At 39.2% G+C, this 22590-nt stretch overlaps 1 protein-coding gene across 3 annotated transcripts in view; it reads left to right on the forward strand.

The window, feature by feature from the left end:
- Positions 1–22590, forward strand: part of SLC39A13 (solute carrier family 39 member 13) — a 142201-nt gene that overhangs the window by 92188 nt on the left and 27423 nt on the right. For all 3 annotated transcript variants that reach the window (XM_084522102.1, XM_084522103.1, XM_084522105.1), the window contains exon 5: positions 259–349. The gene's annotated coding sequence lies outside the window, so the exon portion shown is untranslated. The remainder of the gene's footprint in view (positions 1–258; positions 350–22590) is intronic.

A 22590-nucleotide genomic window follows, 5' to 3' on the forward strand; every position in this document is an offset into this window, starting at 1 on the left:
AGCCTTGCTTTAATAACATTTCTGTGTTGGAATTATGTGACAAAACTTAGAATGAAAGAAAAAAAAAAAGTAGGCAGTACCAGGTACAGTCTTAAGTTTCTACAAAACACTGCTTTTTTTTTTTTTTATATTCTACAAAACCAGTGTTTTATAGAAACCGAGCCCATGAGACTTTTTTCATAAATTTGGGTAGAGAACAAAATTATTCAGTGAAAGATACTGAGTCCTCTTATTTGTTTCTTGTGATTTTTTTTCTAGGTACTGCAAGGAGAGAGCAAGTAGGAGAAAGGAGAAAGTGTTACATGCCCCAAATAATGGCTTTACTTCTCACAGAAAAGTACCTTTAACAGTGAGTAGAGAATGAGATTTGTAAACTTGTATCTGAACAGTCAGATGCTGAAACTTCATGTAGAGATTTTGCTTCAGTTCTTTCCATGTTTTTTTCCCCTCTCTTTATCCCACTTATACTTGCTACTGCTTTGGCTGCACTGAATGTGTGTCCTTTTTACCAAGGTTTGGGCAGGAGCAGTGTCAGAGGCGAGTGGGTCACCGTTCAGGATGCAGAGGGTGGGCCCTTGCTGCAAGGGGAGAACTCTCTCATTCTGCAAAATGTCTTCTCGCTTTGCATTTAGTTAGTAGTATCTTGGAAAAGTGAAGTTCCTTTGTCTGGGTTGTTCCCCTTCAATCTATGCCCATGTGCCACAGGTTCTGCTTTTGAAAGTAGCCTGTTCACCACTCACCTGGGTCTATGTGTGAGGGGGAATTTCAGCCACTACAAACTTCCTCCCTCATACACTGGTAAAACCAGAGGCCACTCACAAGTTCCTCTCGTTCCCCACCCTAAGGAACCCAACAAGCAAACCATATTAACAATTGGATAAGATCAAAATCATGATGGAAGATTAACTCTTGAAGCCCCAGACTGAATTTCACTAGCATCAGTTGATCCATGGGCATTCCATTCTTATTTTACTGGTAAATCTTGACATTAAGCTAGAAATAAGCACGCTGCTGAACAGTCTAATTCTGTCTTGAATGATGATTCTTCAGTCTCCTTTTGGATAAAAGCCTGGGAGTGATCAGATCCATGTGGGGGAACAGGAGAAAAGACAAAGTACAATCCTGATGGTAAAATTCGGTGAAAACAGAACAGAAGAGAGTGAACAATGGCATACACAATCTTAAAGTGGATCATTGGATAATAGGTGATAAAAGTAACTGTGGAAATTTTATGTGTATTAAAAAGACTGTTCTGAACAAAGATGATATGCAATCTGATTCTCAGTATGCTGGAAGTTTCCTTAAGCAGTTACTGGAAGGTTTAAAAATGTTTTACAGAGAGGGTCTTCTATTAAAGGGGAATGTAACTGTGCTTAATACACTGGAGGATATTTCAGCACTGTCCCTTAGCACAGGAAATTGCCTAATAAGGATAGATATTTTGTACCAGCCTTACTGCACTCAGGGAAAGCTAGATTACCAACATTATCAGCATTAACAACTATGTCTAACATATGAGTGATCATAAACATATGAAGCTTATCAATATAAATCTTCAAATTTATTCTCTGTATAATGAATGAGAATAAAACAATTGGCCATAAAGCTTGGGGAAGAGCAGGAAGTCCAGAAGTTGAATAAGCTTCCTAGGAAGGAAAGAATCTCCATAAATGGAAATGATAGAAGTTAAACAAAATGCTCATTTATGCTATCATAGATATTTAGAAACATCACCAGTACCAATCTTGCTAAAATTCAACATAGATGATTTTCTCACTGTTGGATATAACTGGTATTTTATCCTATGTTTGTCATCACAGAATCTTCTCACTCCTAAAGGAAGGCCTACTAGAGGAAGTGCTTTTGGCCCAGATCCTTGCAACAATTTATTAGGTGATTTAGATGCAGAAGAACAGATGAAGTTATCAAGCAATTGTGTGGTAGAAAATTGATTTCTAGGGATATATGATGCCAACTGCTTCAAAAGGCTTTTGAATTAGGGTAGGGATACTTCTCCATGATGGGAATTTGGAGGACTAAAGATGAAACTGCTGAGCTGAAAGATTAAGCTTCTGAAAACACTTAATATTTATATTAATCTGAGATATTTTCCCTGTCAGCATCACCTCACTGTGTGCAGCTTCTTGAAGCAGTTCCTCTCCTATCTCTACCTATTTATTCTTCAAGCTATTTCTAACCGCAAGCTGCCAAAGCAAAAGGTTTTCAACTTGCAGCCACATCACAGAGAGGTCCCTTTACCTCAAACCTTGCTTGGTGCTCAGAAGGTAATTTTTCTCCCAGCTAAAACCACATACAACATCAGTCATCCTGAAGCCTTTTAATCAGAAGCAGGTGTTTACATAGATTCTGCTACCGAGTTTGCTTGTAACAGTAAGGACAAGACCTCTAAACAAGAGATTCCCTTCTATCTTCCATATTCTTCCCAGAGCTATGTTCTCCATTGAACTTGTTTTATCTAGAGTTGATGTACTTTGTGAGTCTTATAAGACTGAATATCCATTCAGATAACATGAAGGGTTTGCCGCCTTCTCTTAAAAGAGCTTTTGAGTCTCTCTGACTGTAGGTGTTGGGATTTAGAGCTGTGGAGTACAATCCTCTCCATTTAACTCTTCATTACACATGCCATTACTGAGACGAAGACACTGAGCTGAAGTCTTTGATGCATTTTTCCATTATGAAAGAGTAGCAGCAAGAAAATGTCTGCTACAAATTGCTGGATGAGAAAAATTTGTTACCACTTTTTCTCATGTGGAGCTTCACCTTCGGATCATTGACAGTCTGAGTGTAGACTCCACTGAAATATGTGCTCCCTGTTCCAATGTGATCAATCTCTCTGTGATGTTCCTTTGTTGAGACCCGTGGGTTTATTAGGATGGATATAGTTGAACAAAGACTTTTCTTGGCTGTATGGGCATCCTCCCCTATAACTGATGCAGTTTGTAGTGGCAAAAAAGTGCTTTTGACAGTTGAGCTTTCATGAATTCCTGTATGTAACTGCATCTGTCCACTTTTGCAAGTGGGAAATGTCATAAAAATGTCATTAAAATATCACAGTCTTAACTGACTTCACTGTTGGCAAAGACTTTCAAGTGTATACTGGACTAAATCCAAATCAGAGTGAAGATAATCATTTTCTTTGAGAGAAAGAGGAATAATTTGCGTGTGTATTAATCCATGAAGTTTCATAGTTCTTCTTGTGTGTTTGGTTGGTTGGTTGATTTATTTATTTTTTAGGAAATATATTATGATACACAGTCACTTGCACTAATAAAAAGCACTTAATTTATCATTTTATTAGAAACTTTTAAGATGTTCAAAAAGCAGAATTCAGCAAAGTAGAAAATATCCCATTGGCAATTCATACAGCTTCAAGATGTTGGCATCCCTGCCACATTTGGTCATTTTCTTTACATAGGAAAACTTGCTTTGGCTTTCAGGCATGTTCAGACAGGTAAAACATGTGATGTTAGTTTTTAATGGTCTTCTGCACTTCTGCATTCTGAAGGCAGCAGATTTTCAATTCACATGTTCAAGCTCATTTATAGCCATCCAATCTCTCAACACATTTGTGTCATCTCAAACAATTAAAATGTAGCAGTGTCCTAATGCCATCTACTCTACATTCCAGAGTCAGTTGCATCAGTAAGATGCAAGCAGTAATGTTTAATATCCCCTCGCAGAGTTATGCCTTGAACCTCCTGTCTAATCTCTTGGTTCCATTTAAATGAATCTCTCAGTTTCCCTGAGTCCCCTGCTGAATCAGATACTTTACTAGTCAAAATTAAACTATAAATATGAGGTGCATCTGTGATGTGGCTCAATAAGGGCATATCTGTAGTTGCTGAAAACTTAACAACCATCCTGTATCTGCTTTGGGGTGACGTCTCTTCAGACTGGCTCCAGCCTGATTACGTGGACTGAACTCCCCCATTTGTAGTTGCAATCCTGAGCTGCATCTTCCAGTTCACTGTCATACGAATGAATCCAGTTTGTGAGCTCTCAAAGTGCTCTCTGGTGCAAATTAAAAAAAAAAATGTACTAAGTGGAAAGGATCAGGAGATGCATTTTGGAAGTGCACTTATGGTCTTGACTAAATTGCTGATCTAGACCCACCATTAGGATTCTGTCACTGGGGGCCATAAGGGACCTCCACAAGCTGCATCAGAAATATCTCTGCTATGTGAGATGTGATTTGGATATTTAGTTAATGGTTCTGTTTTGAGAATGCAGCTGTATCTAGGAAGATCTAGGAAGATGGCTTTCCACACTTGCATCTCATTAGGTTTGTATCTCTGGGAGTAATCTCCCAGAATTCAAAAGAGAAGAGCACAATTCACAGATCCCCAATTCTTTAGGTAGATGGGTTACAACTGCACTTCCTGTTCTCTGCCATCACTTTCACAAGGACTTTGTGTCCGAAATTTTGCATATACAGAAGAACTGAAGCACAAGAAGCCAGTGCTCTAGGTACATCCTCACAGGAAGCATTTGGCTGTGTAAGAGCTGAACTGTGCATACAAGCCCCATGCTACAGCTTTATGTGACACTTGTATGACTGGGACAGGCATGTATGACTTGTATATGACAAAATCTGTAGCATATTATCTAGAGACATTTTTCTTACAAAAGTAGTTACTGATAAGAAAAATTGTGTTTGAAGTTTTTATTTATTTATTAATTTATTTTTGTAATGCTAAGCCACTTTTACTATAAGAAATTAAGACACATGCAGTTAGATTATTTAGTCTTCAGTTTTGCTTTCTTTCCTGTGGAACTTTTCAGCCTTGAAATCTTCAGGGTAAGGTAAAAATCTGACATTTTTCACTAATCTTCAGGTAGAAAAATTTAACAGCTTAGAGGTAAGTAGCTCCATCTTAAGCTGTTCAGTTTGGTAGAACAACAGTTTGCTTACTGCTTTGACAAAGGTTACATCAGCCATGTAAAGACTGCAGGCCTGCAGGAGCTGACCTTTTTTTTTGTTGTTTGGTTGCAGATGTTTTGCTCTGTATTTTGCAACTGTATTTTTTATAAAGTTGTTCTGCTAACAATATCTAGATTGACAGTGTATTTCCTCCCTGCCATTGTTCTCATAGCTGCAACTACTGGTCTTCTAACTTGGCTTTTTTTTTTTTTTTTAAATGCAAATAGTTTTCTGTAACTCCAGTTCAGTATTTAACTGTACTGAACTGTATTTAAGTCTGCTTCTTGTTGTGCCAGAAGTATTACATAACAGTACAGTAATTGAACAAAGACTAGGGAGGACCAGATTTGTGAAGGGTCTTAAAAGAACTTCAAAACTTGTTTTTGATGTGGTAATTCAGAGGATTTTAGTGTAGAAATATGAAAGAGAGAATTTGAACAGTATTCCCTCTTATGCTAGAGGAAGGAGAGAAAAGGAAAAAATGAGTCTGAAGACAGAAAGCCCAGGGAGAAGAGACTGCCATCATTCGGGCCACTGGTGGGTGAGAGTTTAAGCAATGAAAGGAAAGTGAAAAAGTTTGATCTTACAGGTGTCCTGCAAGAGGAAGCTGCACATCCTTGATAAAACCTGCTTGTGTAGATTGGCATTGTGTCAGAGACAACACCCGCATTAGAGTGAGAGTAGGAAGAACAGCTTTGCTCAAAGGAGGAGGTAGAAGGGAAGGAAAAATGAGAGGTTTTGTTTTGCCATGTTATACTAGTGGAAGCAGTGAAACGTTTTAAAGAATATTGCAGAAGAATATGCCAAGAAGTGTAGCTGCATGTCAGAAAATGAAACTATCTTCCCATTTCAGGGGAAGAGACCTCCACAGATCAGTCCAAACTAACCGTGTGGAGACTCTAAAGTCTCGTGACTAGGAAGATTTCGTTCCAGAACAAGATGTGCATTGTGGGAGTGCAAAGCAGCAGAATGCTCTGGATGTTAAATGCTTGTGTATGGCTGCAAGGAAAAAAAGGGAAAGAGGAACTTGGGGTATCTTAGTGTATACAACTGGATCAATTCACAATAATTCCCAGAAGGAGTTAAACATTTTCTGGGGTTAAAGTGAATCAGAATCTGCACACCGTGTGCTGGAAATTCCCTAAATGATTTCAGTGGTCATTAAGAAAAGGGAAATGGTTCTTTTCTGAGTAGGAGATGGTAGGAGACAGAGGAGTAGACACCAAAACAGAGTCATGGCTGAGTATTTATAATTCAGCTGACTCTGTCCCCGCATTGCAGGATTCCTGCCAGCTGAGAAGAGGACAGACTTTCCAATGGCTTTATCTGTTGAAAAAGTTTGGTTTTTTTACTAATGGCTGACTTCTAACACAATGGATTTAGATAGTTACAGTTCTGTTAGGAATCCTATGTGCAGGTACTTACAGCATGGACACATACAGGTAAAACTGATGACAGAAGTGCTCTGCTGATAAATGGAGCTTCATCTCTTCTGCAGTCACCTTGTTCCCACTGAAATACTGGATTGTTTATTTAAGAGAGGGACTACATTTTATGTAGTTGATACTTGTGGCGTGTTATTACCGATGTTGGTTTTGTTCAATTCAGTAATACTACAATTTAGTTTAACTAACATATTTAGATCTATATTTTCCAGTCATGATTTAGTAACTTTTCAGCTTACAGTCTGTAGGCCTCAGCAAGACCATGAAATATTTTTGAAGGACCAGAGAGAAATAACAAAAAGTTATCAGTGGGCTTAAATTGAAAATGTATGTTTGCATCTACATGGAAACATTTTAGAGATCTGCAAGTAAAAGAGTTTATGAACTCCGTGACCTAGAGGAACCTACTGATTTTCTTTGTATAGCTTTTCTTATAAGTACCATTTGCCCCCAGCCAAGCTGTTGTCATCATTCCCCAGTCCCTATCTGGCTGTAAGATTTCCGCTGTTTTGAGAAGAAGTAAAAAGCACCTGTCCCAAGTTAGTACCCACATTTTTCTCCACCAAACCAACGGCAAAATTTGCTTTTGGTGCAGCAGGTAGAGGATGAAGACCTCAGGAGTGCTGGTGTTATTCAGCTCACTTTCCCAACTTCAGTGTTTCCCCATTCTTCTATTCCTTCACATGATTGCTTTTGACTTCTTTCGTAGTAATTCCTCCTTGATCCTATGGCTAGAAGATTTTTTCACTCTTTTTTAATGCAACCATAAAGTTTCTGGACAGCACTCTACTCACCCATCCACCCTGTCTCTGGTGTTTAAGATGTCTGAGTTCTCGTAGAAAATTCCTCTACAAATGAAGATCTCAGTATTGCTTTTGCTTCACAGCAAATGTTCTGCTTGTGATATCACTTTATATGCACAGTGCAGATTACTGTCAATTTAGAATAACTGCATTGCTGACTGCCCTGCTATGGTTTAACATTCCAGAGGTTGCAGAGGATTTCTTTACTACTGGTTTATGGGAATGCATTGTAGTTTATGCTACTTAACTATATATGTTGAGAGCAAAATTCTGCTTTGTACTGAATATTTGTGAATATGCAGAGCCCTTTGAGTGCTTTGGAATGGAAATGATGGCGGTGGGTACAGAATTTAAAGCAAATCTGGTGTGCAATTAAACAGAAACCCACAGCAGTAGCTGCTGGACTGAGCTCACCATGTAGTTTCCAAACAAGCTGACTGCAGTAGGAATCGTGGTTTATAAAAAGCTGCCAGCAGTGCTGAGCTGGTGAAGAGAAAGAGGAAGCTACAACGGGAAAGAGAAAAAAAAGCACAACCAAAGGCAACTTCACTTCTCCGACTTTACTGTTTTTAAATAGATTTGGCTCTAAGTGGCTGGTGATAGTGCTGTGAAGAACAGCGATAACCTCACAAACTGAGAGCCCAACAATGTTTATCCCTTTCTGAACACCACCTGCAAATTGGCTCCCAGCTCTAAGGGACTTCTGTGTATTTTTACGCATACATGTGAGAATTTGTGTATAAATCTAAGTATGCATATTATGCACCATGTTACCAAGGCTATTGCTCAATAACATGCCAGTAAATGGGAGTTTACTGGAACAGCTTTTGCCATTTTACTCCTCCTTTGCACAGTATGATGAGTTAGCTTCTCAAGCTTGTTTCCTCTTGTTGCCATCCACTTCAGGCTGTGGATTTCACTTTATTCCTCTTGACCTAGGAAAAGTGAAATATTGCTTCTCATCCTCAAACTACCAGTAGCAGGAAATCATCTGAGGCACTATTGACTGAATCATCTTGTATTGGGTGTTAGGACTATGGGAATGTGCTCTTGAAGAGTTCAGCTGGGGACGGGGGCACAGGGTGACTGCTTTCACATTGGGAAGGAGGTCTAGCTGGTCAGAGGTTCTCTATCCAGAAGGCAAGCCTCCTGTTAGGTTATATCTTGGGTCTTATTACAGGTGCTAAGCCAGGCAATAGAAGATATGCCGCACCAGAGGGAGGGTGTAACTGGATAGCTGAACCCAGGAAGCAGAGAGGAAAATAACGTGAGAGAAGCTGATGATTAAAATTAGCTGGATTAGAGATTCCTTTACTTTGTGTTGCAGCTTTGATTCACTGTGTTTTAGTTGAGATGCATTAACTTTTTGTAGATCTAGTCAGAAGAATATAGGAAGAAGAAAACATTGCAGAGGAAAAGACCTTTGGGATTCCACAGGTTAATTTTGTGTTGCATTTTATAGTTGGCTCCCTGCAAGAAGGACCTGGTAGAGACCCTCTTGCAGGTTCATTGCTCTGAACACAGAGAATGACAATGAAAACCAAACAAAGGTGCCACAAAGTGTTTCAATAGCTCTGCTAATCCTCTGAACAAGGCTGCCAGGGGCATACCCTGGAAGAATTGGGCATGATCCTTGAGGATAAACTGAGGTGGTGTTTAATCTGCCCTGGTTGTACCATTAAACTCACATGGTTGCAGTATGGGTCACAACACTGGCCAAGTCTCCTCTGCATGTGGGCGGCAAAGGGCGGCTGCAGAACACATGAATCCTGTGACTTCCCTGGCAGCTAGAATGCTGATCACATTTGTAAAGGGTTGTCTAAGTACCCAAAATTTATAATAATCATTTATTACCTTTTATCATTGACTTTTTGGCACCAAACCTATTAGTACGTTTGTTTGTAGTGCCCGAGATAGTTGTATATACCAAGGTATTTTCAGTTCTGTTGTAAGAGCCATTTACATGTAGCAAATAGCAATGAGTGGGCTCTGCAGTGCTTTTTTTTCCTCTCTCTGAAATATGTGAACATCAAATCTTCAAGAGAGACAAGGCTAAAATTATTTCTCTTCACAAGTTATCTCGTGACAATGAAAGAATAGCCAAATCAATATGTATTCTTCATTAGAATCTCTGTCAGAGAACATTCCCCATTTCTTCCCATCCCAATCTTGCATGAGGTCAGAAAAGACGAGCATTTTCCTCGTGGCCACCATGTGTAAGTGTGGAGAGACACTGTGTAACTCCTTTTCGATCCAACAAATACACTTAGTTCTTTTGCAGCATGCATAAGTGAGGGAACACTCCCAGTTAGTTTCTGCTATCACGGAAAGAAAGTTTCCTAAGTATTTTTCTGTTTATTCTCATGATCTGATCAATTCATAGATCAAACTGGATGGGGCTATTGTAGCTAGTCATAAAACCATGATTCCTGAGACAAGACTAGTGAACAGATCCTCAGCACCTTTATGGTCATTAAAGGGTCCCATCAAAGGCAAAAGATCTGCTTTCAAAGACACAAGGACAAATTTTTCATCTTGACTCCAAAGCACTGTATCTGGAAACCCAGTGTTGGGAACATCTCTGGTAAAAGATGCTTAACTGGAGTAAAAAACATAAATTAGGAATCCACTATTATGCTGCAGAAAGAAACACCTTGTCCAGAGATTTTGTCTTGATCCTAGGGCATTCTTCTCACAAATCCTGTCAGCCAGTAGGGCCTCCCTCTGTTTTTTTTTTAAGCATTTTAGCATACTCCAATGAGGCTAAAACTGTTTTCTCAGCCTGTCTTAGAAGTACTACATTTGCATTACATTACTTTGTGACCTGACAGGCAGATTGAATGCCAGATTTGGGAGACATTTTCTAGAGCCTGTAGTGAGGACTCCACTGGTCATTTTCCTAGCAGTCAGAAATTGCTAATTTGTTGTTGTGGAATCTACTTGGAATCAATATCAAGAAAACATCTGAAGTGGTTTTAAAGTGACTACGTAATTCTTCTGTCTCTGATTCTTCAATTTTTGTGTGCATGGATCTCCAAGCTACTTTCTTCCTTCACGTGTTATATGCCTTTTACCAGTGAGATGTTGGCTTTGTTGTGGAACAAAGTGGCTGTTAGGATTAGGTTCTATTTTTCTTTATTTTCCTTCCAGCTGTATGAGGATAAAGGGCACACATTCTGCTCAACACCAGCTATTAAAAAATGTAAGGCCTCTCACACATACACACGCACCACAAGTAGGGTCTTGTACAGGTCTCCTGCATTAGCACGAAGTCTTCCTCTTCCATATTCCCTACCTTTCTATCCAAATTTTTAAATTTACACATTTAATATTCACACACGGTCTTGGTCCTGAGCAAAGAGGTTATCTGCAAAATGAGAATTGGACCCTGAATTCCTAACTACCTCCTTCTGTGTTGTCACCCAGCCCTGCAACTTCTCACAAATATGTTATTTTATACAGTGATATGAATTTGTTAAATTCTGGGAAATTCTGTCACCGCAACTTTTCCTCTTTAACAGACTTTAGATATATCTAACTGATAGCTACAGGCTCAAGCTTGTACTCATGCCCATACCACTTGACCATCTGAAGTGAAAACACTAGTATTATGTCAAAGGACAAGACTGCAGATCCAGAGCAGACACTGATGATGCCTATCTCCATGGGAAAGAACAAGGTGCCAGATTGCCCAAGACTGTATATGCATGATTTCCTTAGAAGTCCCACGTCCCACACTTTGCTAGTACAGTCCACATTGATGTTCATCGGTCTGTATTTATCAAGCCTTGAAGAAGAGAGGATCAGGATTGCTTTTAGCTAACTTATTCATTGTCCTCTGCCAGAGGTCAGACCATGGACACAGTGCATCATCTGTAACCATAATGCAATTCAGAGGCTCTTTCTGTAAAAGCCTGCTGTTATTTCACGTACGTTCGTGCTGCTGATAATCAGTGGATAAACAACTTTCATAACAGCATTGCAACCCCCCTCCCTGCCTCCACCCAGCAGTCTGGCAGTTGACTTGATGGTTAGCCACGGACTCGCAGCAGTCTTGGGTAGCCAGACAGCAGCCTCTATGGTCAGTATGGGCTCTGTCGCTCATGGGATGTGGTTCCAAAGGACAAGGCAGGCTTATCACACAGGTCTGTGAAGGTCTGCTTCCTCATGAAGGCGTTTTGGAGCCACTGCTGGACATTAGTAACTGCAAAGTGATGTGATTTCATCCCTTGTGTTGAGTTGCAGAAAACTGTTTCAGTTCCAGTAAACACTGTTGTACATTTTGCGAAAATTAGTGTCGTTCACCATGTTGTCCAAAACTAGTGTGTCTTCCATTTTACCACCCGCCACATCTTTTAGTATTGCATTTCCTCCCATGTTCGAGACCTGTCTCTCCACACTGCTTCTTCAGTTTGTGAACACCTCAGCTGAGGTTAAAAGGAATTGCCCTGCAGGAGCAATCATAGCTCCATAGCTCTACAAAACCAGCAGTATGCCAGACACTCAAAGATCTATGTGATTGAGGTCTGCAGTAATTCTAGTTTTAAAGCCAGGAAGGAAAAGTAAGTTATTTTTTAATGCGTCATAGACTGATTCTCTGAAGACTTTTTCTCAGTGCTGTGTAGGAAAATTGGGATGTGCCCTTTCTTATCCTAGTGTTTCAGATGCAAAACCCTGTATAGATACTGCTAAACAAGCTTGATGAGATTTTCAGAAAAGAATGGGGATAAAGAAATAGGCACATGAAGGTAGAGCCACTGAGCCAGAAAAGGAAGATATCTAAGAGTTTGTCCTAATTCCTTGCATTCTCCAGCAGAGCCAATGTCTTTATCCTATGAACTGGGATCTCAGAAACCCCACGCTTTAGCTCAGAGACCTTCAGATTAAATCAGTGAGTGAAAAGAGGAGAAAGTGAAACAAATGCAGTGCAGGGAGAGGAACCCAAGCTCTTTCGTATTCACTTCTCTGTGAAAAGACTCAGAGCAGGCCCATGGCAAGAATTCAGAAAGCAAGGGGACATTCATCTGCATTAAATATTTGTGTAAAATACAGTCTAAGATTACAGAGGACCAGGTGAGAGCAGGAGGGTACAGAAATCCAGGAAGTAGAAAATGTTGTGCAAGGATTTGGGAATATTTTAGATGATGTAGCGTATGGTCCAGCTAGACCTCTAGTTAAAAGCAGAGGTGTTAGCATGTAGGCAGTAGAATACAAAGGGCATTCTCTATTATGTGTATTAAATGCATCCAGCACAACCTAAATATTTGGCAGTCATCTGGATTGAACATATCACTTTGAGGCAAGAGATTTACAGTAAGCTCAAGGAGTAACAGGGCGATTTGTTTTAAATAGTAGTCTCTGTTCCTCTCTGGTCTGGCCCCAAATGTCAGGACCACACATAACTCCCTGGCAGGGTCCCACACATCCTGCCTTCTGACACCGCTCCTTTCAGCCTTAAGAGAGGCCTTTTAGGCTCCGATTTTCTCACTGTCTCCTTTTCATTTTGTATAGTTATTATTTCCATAATGTAGACCTGGGCTGCTTTGGGGCATGGTGGTGAGGACAACAGCAGTGACTTGAGGTGTTAATTGTGAAACTGTCTGGAGCAGGGGGAGCTTGGATCTCAATTGAAATGGACTAAAGTCGTGTTAGTTTGACAAAAAAGTCTAGTGTTGTGATAGATAAGTTAAAGCATAGAGGAAAACCTAATATTCAATTCAGTGAGTTTAGTGCATGGTAAAATGCACACCGCCTTGTCTATGCAAGATTTCTCAAGCATATTTATTAGCATGTGTTAGCTAACAGGTGTTAGCCTCAAATTTCTAGACAATCTAGGGGCCAATGTGAGTCTGGAGCTCACAGTGCGGTATGAGTTTAACTTCTCTTCTCTTCTCTTCTCTTCTCTTCTCTTCTCTTCTCTTCTCTTCTCTTCTCTTCTCTTCTCTTCTCTAAATTAGAGTACAGAATGTCTCATATCGATATGAAAATTTTAATAACAACACTTGAGGAAAGGCATAACAGGACAGATTTATTCTGCATCCTAAATACTACATCAGAGGATTATTTTTTTCTGAATCTAGTGTCCTTGAACCCTCCAATGGTTTGAATGTTTATTGGTCAAAAGTCTGTGTAAAGATAGTTGTGTGTTTCAGTAGCAACCTTCCTGTCCATCCACTGTTACTGACTTGTGGTTTTTCTAAAAGCCCCATGATGCTTCATGTTTTTCATATTAAATATATATATATATCTTGCTCTTATTATAGAGAATGGGCTGTTTCTCTAAGAATGGAAGATAAAGTGAACAGAAAAAAAATCTTTTCCAAGACTTTTACGATTTTTCTATGAGTCTCATGACCAGCTGTGGTCTGGCTCTTGACTTCTGACTGTTTGGCGCTCTGGGCATTCCCCAGCCTCTTTGTAGTGCTCGAGCAGGTAGCCCAACACCACCAGATGTAGAGTTCCAACTCTGGAAAGATTCGGGATTTTTCTGTAAGGATGGGATGGTGATTCATTCTGAGCTCTCACAAGACAATCATGCAGCTGCCCCTGTTTCAAAATCAGCAGCCCCGCCAGCTCGTCTCCATCAGCCTTGAGAAAACAGGAAGCACAACGGCCACCACAGGAAGTGGTGCGCTCTTACACCCACCCCAAAAAACTTAGCTGCTGAACCTATTGCAAAATGTTAACAGAACACTGCAGGGTACACAGAGAAAGAGAGGAGAAATCTGCTGACCTCTGGGTGCCTCTGCAGTTCCCGGCTTCAGTTTCTCAGGCCTATCGCTTAACTCAGTCATCAACATGTCCAGTGTTTGTCAGTCATCGCAACTTAAATCCCCTGTAGTACAGTAGGATGCTCTTACCAGAATGGGAAGATTTCTTCTGAACTGTTTTGTTTCATCCCCAACATTTGTACAGAAGCACTGTAAGAGGCTTCTGGTCTGGAGGGCTGACAGACAAAGATAGAAATAGAGAAGATGGAGAGGACCGTGTTTTGTTCATCATGATTAACTATGTACTCATTTCCTTGGTAACTTGGAAGAAAGGGTGTTTTAGGGTGGAGATGTGTATGTACGTCTTGTGATTCAGATGTTTTTCATATTAAATATGAAAAAGTGTTTCTCACTCTCTTGGTTGCAAAGAAAGGAGTGAACCATAACATTGCAGAGAATAGACGGGCCTTCTATATATAAAGGAGGAGCACAATGACTTGCTCAGAGTAGGAAACACCATTCCTTGGGTGTGCTACATGGAATACAGAACCAGAACAGGCTGAAAGAGAAGAACAGGGTATTCCACAACAGGCAGAAGAGATGAGATACAATACGCAAAAGGATTTTGAATTTGAGAAGGTTTTTTATTGTGCTCGTGTTCTAAAAATGATCTTCAAAATGCAAGCTTTTGTGCTGGTTGATGGGAAAATCAAATTTTAGTATTGACTTTTAGAATCAAGAAGCAGAATTTTTGAATTAAAGAATAAGTGCAAAATAAGTGCAATAATGGGTGGCAGAAGAGGGTCAGGAATGGAAGATGGTGCTGGCTATTGAAACTAGATCTAGGCATTACTTTTCTGCCAGATGTTTAATTTGTCCAATAAGCGGGAAATTGGGGATCTGATCCTGGAAACTAAAATACTTGTAAATTCTTGTTAAATCCTGTGAATTCTTTAGGCCAAGCAATTGAAGCTGTTGAAAACTAAAATTTTTTGTTCTTTCAAAATTTAACAAAATTTGAAGTGAAAAAATATATAATTTTGACTTGAAAGAAATGTTTCATTCAATTCATAATTATGTATTGGAGGATTTCCATTTTAGTAAGAAAATTTTAAAAAATGATTTAGGGTGAAGATGAATTTGCCACCCTTCCTGTTATTTTCTCTATTCTGTCTTTCTTTCCCCCCCCCTTTTTTTTTTTTTTTAATTTAGCCAGAGAAAGTCAGTTAATCCCACAATTCTAACCAAACAGAGAAGAAAGTTCAGATTCCTAAAACCTGGTCTTCAGCAATACTGAAAGACAAAAAATATTAAGAGCTATATTGCAGAAGTGCTGAAAAACCTACACAGAAAGTGAATGTAGATTTGAAGGCAGTGTCATCAGAACATTAGAGAAATATCCCTAGGAAGTTGGCTTGGTTTTACTCAAGCAGCAAATTTACACACAGATCTTTAAGCAGGCTTACTTTCTTGTTAGAGACAAATATCCTATTTAGCAGAGTGGATAAATGCTTATATCTCTTTGTTAGTGTTAGCTCCCAAATGTCTTTCTTGTCTGCCACCTTTTAATTGATCTTATTCTATGGTGAATGGAAATGCAGCTCTAGCAAAAATAAATTAAATATTTTACCTGCTTCCATTTCTATGGGGACTTTTCTTTCTGGATTTCTGCTCTCCAGATTGCTTTAGAATGGATTTTTTTTTACTTTTAGCACAGCTTACTTTTGAAAATACTTAATCTGAGGAGAAAACATAATAATAGTTCATTTTGAAGTAACTCATTGTATACAGATTGTTTCCGTTTTGCACAGTCATTCAGCGGGCAACTTCAGTTTGTCTTGTAACTCCCCTCATTACGTTAACTCTCTTAACAGCACACGCTTCGGAATTTTTCTAAAGCTCATAACTGTTCTTTTTTTCCTGCCATGAAATGCATTTTCATTTCAAGTGTGCACAGAGATTAGCAACATGCTTAGTTCCAATATTAATACGTCCATATTCTCTTCATTTTGATCTAACATCTCTCTTCCTGATGGTTATTCTGTCTGTTGGCTATTTTGAGAGTTCTACAAATATTCATAAATCATGACATTTACTGGACATAATACTGCTGTGTTCTTTTCTCCTGATAACTAGGATAGTTATCTTTTTCTCTTGGTGGCAAACTAGACAAAAATTATGTCTTATCCTAGCAAGTATTACTGGCCACTTTTTTTGTGTCTGGTAAAATCTTCCAGTTCACACACACTTGTCACAAATTATCCATGGAGGTGTTAATTAATTATTTTTATGTGGGCAAACTAGCACATCCTTTAGCTCCAAGATGTATCTTATTACTCTGCATCCTCACAGAAAAGTAACTAGCACACTTAAAATCTGGGGTCTACATCAAATTCTGTCCCTTTGGGGATATTGTGCATACACTTGAAATTGGACTTCTGGGACTCCATGTCATGACTTCTGGGGCTCCATGTAAATGTAAAAAAAAAAATAGCCTGTGCTGAGGATGGAGGAGATCCTTATTGTGCCTGCTGATGTGAATATCCATTCTGGAAAGGAACCATTCAAAAATAAACTATTCCAGCAGTTCTTTGCCGGTTACTTAATTAAACTTTGACCACAACTCCCAGCTTTCTTCCAGATGTTTTTCAGAGGCCTGATACATGTATTTATCTCAACCTGTTTCTAGTCTAGCTTAACATTTATGGAGACTGTTTTTCTCTTTTTGGCCTGTCCAAAGTGAGTATTATTAACTTCAGCAGATAAAAATTTAAGTTCTGAGAGGAAAAAATCACAAATTATCATTCATTTTTCATTACACTAACATGCAATGTAGATGAAGAGGGACACCGTGGATTTTAGTCCTCTCAAAGTTTGTTTAAGACTTGTTAGACTAGATCATGCTGTCTGAAATTTGTACCTTATTAGTGTACCTTATTAGTGGTTTAATATGCAGTATGAAAATAATCGAATGTGTGAGGCAAGAAATAGAAGGTAATGGGTACATTTTATGCAAATGTATTCGAAAAGTGTTCAGGACTAGCGACTTCTAAGTGTTTAGGAAGCTATGAGGTTGCTGTAGTCAGACTTCTTTGGGGCCTCTCAGTAGAGACAGCATTGATTGGTTGGATTTAACACAACACTTTGCAAGTTAAGCAGGTACAAAATTGCCTTTAAGGATAGAAAAATCTCCCTCAGTGAACGAAGGCATACATGTAACTTGTGTTAAACTTTGTCATGTGGGTAAAGCTTTGAAAATGGAAAGCAGTCTTTCAAACGTGGACATAATCAGTGTTCTTTAAGACCCAAATCTGCCCTGAAAGAGGCTAAGCTAGTTACATTTGAGTCTGTTTCTTTCAGTTCTTTCTTAATATTTCCTCAGAAAGAACTTTTTCAGACTGCCGTGCTGCTATAATCTCTCCTGCCTATGACTCTGCCTGGGTAGTCACTGAGCTTGCTCCTCTAGCTTTTCTTTCAGCTGTTGCTGCCGAGACAATAGAAGATGATCCTCAGGTAAGGATCAGAAATGCATAGCAACAGAAAGTATCATTTCTCCACTAGCCACTCTATGACATAAATTTCTTAATTCAGAACAATTTGTTTTGATTTCTTTCTTTACCTTTTTATTGCTTAAAGCAAATGCTTTGGCTTTACCTTAACAAAATCTGTATCTAAAATCTGCAAATTATGTCTTTTGAATGACAGAGGGTTTCTACATACCAATTCCATTCCGTTTCCTCCAAATTTACTGAGAGGGAGTGATTTCCTTATGCCAGGAATTATGCGACAGAGCTAGAGCTATGGTCAGCATAGAGCTGAATTCAAAGGAAGAACAGATATTTGTTTCCCTTCTTTGTGAACATTTTAGCACTTTTAGCCCTATTTAAAATTATTCTTGTTCCCAGATTTCAATTATACAGATGTTTACAGTAATTTTTCCCTTCGAGCAGACAGCTTGAGTCTGAATCAGATGACAGAATGATCGGACAAGGTTGCCCAAGGACAATGTTTGTTCTGCTCTGGGCTTTGCTGAGGAAATGGCTGAAGCTGCCATAGAGGTGCTTGATAAACCCACACTTGCTTATTCTATACCTTCAGGAACATACCAATTTTCTGTACTGCATAAAGCTTCAGAAGATCAGGTAGAAAATCTTTTTTACAATTGGTTAAAGACCACTTTGAGGAGATTAGCTCAGATATTCTCTGTTGTTCTTTTTTTTTTTTTTTTTTTTTTTTTCTCACTCCTTCCTGTCTTTTGTATTTTTCTTATTATTTACCACTGAAGAGTTAGAGATTGATTTTGTTGCGGCATCTTCCAGAACCATTAGTTTCAGTCTTTAGCCTTCAAAAAAGTCTCAGTCTCTTTGACTATGCACAAAGAAGCTGGGCTTCATTTAGGATTTACATTTCCTAGGAAGAAAATCAATTAGAATCATAGAAGTCTTGCTTGGAGGGGAAAAGAAAAAGTTAAAGTAACCAGACCATTTCTACCCTGCATTTGTCGTAGTTGGTGATAAGCTTGACTGTATCTCTCCCCCACCCATGCAAACATGGAGCTTTGTTTCTGTATGTCGCAAATGGCATGATTTTGCATTTCTGCCTGCCTACTGGTTTGGGTGAAGTAGAGCAGTGGAGCTTTGCAGAGCAGGACAGCTGGGTGAACTGCTCATTGCTGTCTGATTCTTTCTCTTTCGAAGTGAGTTGCGCTAGTCCTTGAGGGAAGGAAGGAGAAGATGGTAGTTTTGCAAAAACATGCTCAGTGACACTTCTATTCTGTGGCAATCTTGGAATTTCCCAGAAGGCTTTTGTTTCTTGTAGCTCCTCTGATATATTTCTTCTCCAGTTTCTTTCCTAAGTCTCTAAGCCCTACGCAAACTTGGTCACTCTCTGTAAGTAATACAATGGAAAACTAACCTTTGACCCATCCAGACCCTTTGGAATACCAGGGCAGCAATAACTCCAAAATGAAATGGAGGTAGGGCTGCTTCTTGCCTCTGGTGGATGGATTTTATCAGAATAGGTAGTGCTGATTTGTATCACTAAGCCACACCAAGGTTATACAAAGAGCAGCAAAGCCCCAGGAGCGTAACAGTCGGTCTGCTCCTAACCTCAACTTTTATCTCTCACAGCCAGCTTCCTTCCCACACCACAAGCACCACGTGTTATTTTACATTGAAGCAACACTCAGCAGCTGAGGTCTATTTGCCCATAGAATGGAAGGGGAAAAAGCAGATGACATGAACACCAGATGGGTGGACAGCACAAGGACTGACAATTATGGAGCAATGCTCCTACAAACCAGTGCCAAACCACTGCATGCTGCTGTCTGTGAGCTTTGGCATGCTGTGCCTGGGCTCTTCATCTGCCCTTTCTTTTTGTCTTGAGCTGCTACCTTCACCTGTAGGTGATGAGCAGTGAATATGACTAACAACTACTGAATGAAATGAGAGAAATCTGAAGGAATTGGGGTAATAACACCTGCTTTGGTCTGCTGGAAGGCACCCATGACTAACACCAGTGCTACCCGGTGCCCCAGGGGGATATAGTCATGGTAACTGGAGGGTAGTGCTAGCTCCCATAAGGCTCCATCACTAAAAGGTCACATCATCCTCCTCTTGATCTGAAATTTGTTGAACCCTACAGATAAGTAGGGAAACTGATTGTGCTCTTTTGTGCACTTCCTGCAAGTCATCTCTACAGCAGGAAGAGTGGTGCTTACTGCAGTTCATGAAGAGCGAGGCCTTCTAAAGCCTTTGGCAGGAGATAAGTCCCTGGTCGTATGTGCCTGAAAAACAAGCAGGAAACAAAGGAAAACTTAAAGCCCAAGGATAAAAGTCTACCTGAGTAAGAATGCATTAGTGTTTACTGTTGAATTACTGTTGAATTACTAACCAACACAACAGATATTTGCTTGTTGAGAGTTTCATGCTCAGTGTGTTACAGAAATTGAAGTAGTATTTCTTACTCTTTATCTCCCTAATCACTAACCAACACAACAGATATTTGCTTGTTGAGGGTTTCATGCTCAATGTGTTACAGAAATTGAAGTAGTATTTCTTACTCTTTATCTCCCTAATCTGCAAAATAAAATTAAAAGCCATTTAAAAGCATGAGATGGGGTAGACAAAAAGAAAAAAGAAAAAAAAATCAACGCACTGAGACAGCTGCACAGACCGGCAGCTGTGACACACACAGGAAATTTGGATGGAAAGAACCATTAGTGCATTGAGACCATCTCCTCTCCTCTTAGCAGGGCCAGCCCCCTTTAGAAGACTTTGCAAAAAGCAGCTCAGCTCCTTCGTGTCAGATATGAGTGATTTTCAGATTTTGTGCTTCTTTAACAGCCTCTCAGGGAAAAAGCCTTTTCAGAGCTCAGTCCCTGCCTCACCTTTTCTTGTGTCCATCATGCAACAGGAACAGAACTATGCTCTGTATTTGAGAAACTTGTCAAACTACTATTTTGTTCTGTATTATCCAAATACTGATTGTTCTTTTGTTGTTCCTAGGGTGGGCAGGTGATGACTAGGAACAGCTGTTTTGCAGCCAATTTGTTGAATGGTGGATGTGTGTCTTAAATGTTAGAGAAAATAAATAGCAGGCAAGACTGTACACGCCTCTTGGCCAAAGTGCGGATCTCCCATCAAGCCTCAAATATTATAGTTTTGCTTTGTAGACCATCTGCTTATCCTCTTAGTCCCTTAAGAATTGAGAGTATTACATGGTTGATGAAACACAAGCTCAAATTGTAGAGATTGTGTGGCAAGCCTGCACTTGGGTCATCCTGATTTCCTGCTGATAAACTGACCAATTTCAAATTATTTCCAATGATAAGACCCAAAATAAATATTCCGTATATAGCTGGATAAATCTAATGGCCATTCAGTGTCCAAAAATATTCTATCCAAAATTAAAACTTTTACCCTATTGCAAACTACTAAGGATACTTGATGGATTGTGGGTTGTCCCTTGTCCCCCCTTTTTTTGAAGACCCTTAGCTGGAAAACTATTATTTTGCATTGGCAAAATAAGAGATCTGTAGTTTTGTCTGGCTCTTAAACCTAGTCTGTCATCTTCCTCATCCTGCCAAACACAGAAAACCATGTGTTTTCTGTCAGAGTCCCACAGCAAACCAAGTGGAAAACAAAGAGCTATAAATAACTCCTCCCAAACATGAAAGGTGACTAATCTGCTGCTTCCAATATCACCATCCAAAACCCCCAAGTTTTGCTTTGCCTTTACCTTTGCCTTGGGGTCTTGTTTGTAATCTAGGATACTGGATTAATTTACTGGCTCCTCGGCTTATGAACAGGACACTTGCATTCTCTGTGCCTTTATTTTCCCTGTCAGTTATTGGTGGTGGTGGGAATACGTGTTCAGTGCCATTTTTTGAAATAAAATACTGTTTCTAAAGAAGAAGTGAATGTTTTGCAGTCTGATGATAAAAAATGCAATATAAGCCCAAAATGCTACTATCACAAAGCAAGGAGTCAGCTGAAACTGTACTGCAGAGCTTAAAATCCATACATGTCTGTGGGGGAAAAAAAAAAAAAAAAAAAAAAAAAAAAAAGGAAAGATTTCCTTTGGTTGTCAATGCTGTCACTCATCTCTTATCAGTTAGGGGACATGAATCACCCACTCCTTCTTGAATCTCCCCTCCATTTAATGGAAATACGGTGCCAAAAGCAGTGTTGTCTTTACTAAGCATGTGCTGAAGACTCCCAAAGGAGGTTCAACAGACTATGACATTATAGCCCAGTTCCATAACCTTCGTATTGTAGTGGCACAAAAGAATATTTACTCAACAGAACTGGGATGGATATGCTTGAAACTGCAAGACAAATAAAGCACAGGATAAGAAATTTTATGAAGAGTTTAAGGTCTGGTTTTAACTAACATTTAGTAATAAATAAGTATTTTAATTCTGTGCTGTATTTTAGTGTGCTATGAGCCAAACAATGACAGTCAGCCTGAACAAAAGAGATTATTTAATTTGTTGTTAACAAAGACATTTTTCACATGACTTAGGTCACACAGATAATATAAGTGACTAGCTGTATTTTTAAAATTTATCTTCTTTTTGTCTCCAGTAATTTCTTCTAGAGTTTCTGTCATTTGCCTGTGACATTTGATTTCAAGTTAGGTTACAAGATTTTTCTGGCACAGGTATCATTTCATCTTGAAGCTATTCTCACCATTGCTAAAACAACAATAGCAGCAATAACACTTTGGTAATGTGTTGAGAATCAATGTTGTGTCAAAAACATCATTTCATAATTCTGGAGTGGTTTGTTATTTTGAATTTATTACATATTTTGATAACCCTAGGGTGAGTCATAGTAGGGAAGACTGTCAGTTAATGAAGAACTGAAATCTTTATTGCTTTTCCACATTTTCTTTTTGACTACAGCTTTGTCTTTTTTGTTGGCTAGTTGTAAAATAAGAATTTGGAAAAGAATAGCAGAGGAACAGTATTCCAGTGAAAGAGATTACAACTTTAGCTCTTTTCATCTGTGATTTTTCCCAGATTTTTTAAAGTGATGTCACAGTTTTAAATTGAATTTATGCAAAAGATCCATAGGTGTCTTTTCTTGATAAATTTACTTAGGCAGTAAAAGTCTGGAAGTTTTCCCTATATACTTTAGCCATCCTATAGGGAGTCTATGTATTAAAATAGGGAAGTTATACCCCAC

This window comes from Aythya ferina (assembly GCF_964211825.1).
Source record: "Aythya ferina genome assembly, chromosome: 5".
NCBI classification, from domain to species: domain Eukaryota; kingdom Metazoa; phylum Chordata; class Aves; order Anseriformes; family Anatidae; genus Aythya; species Aythya ferina.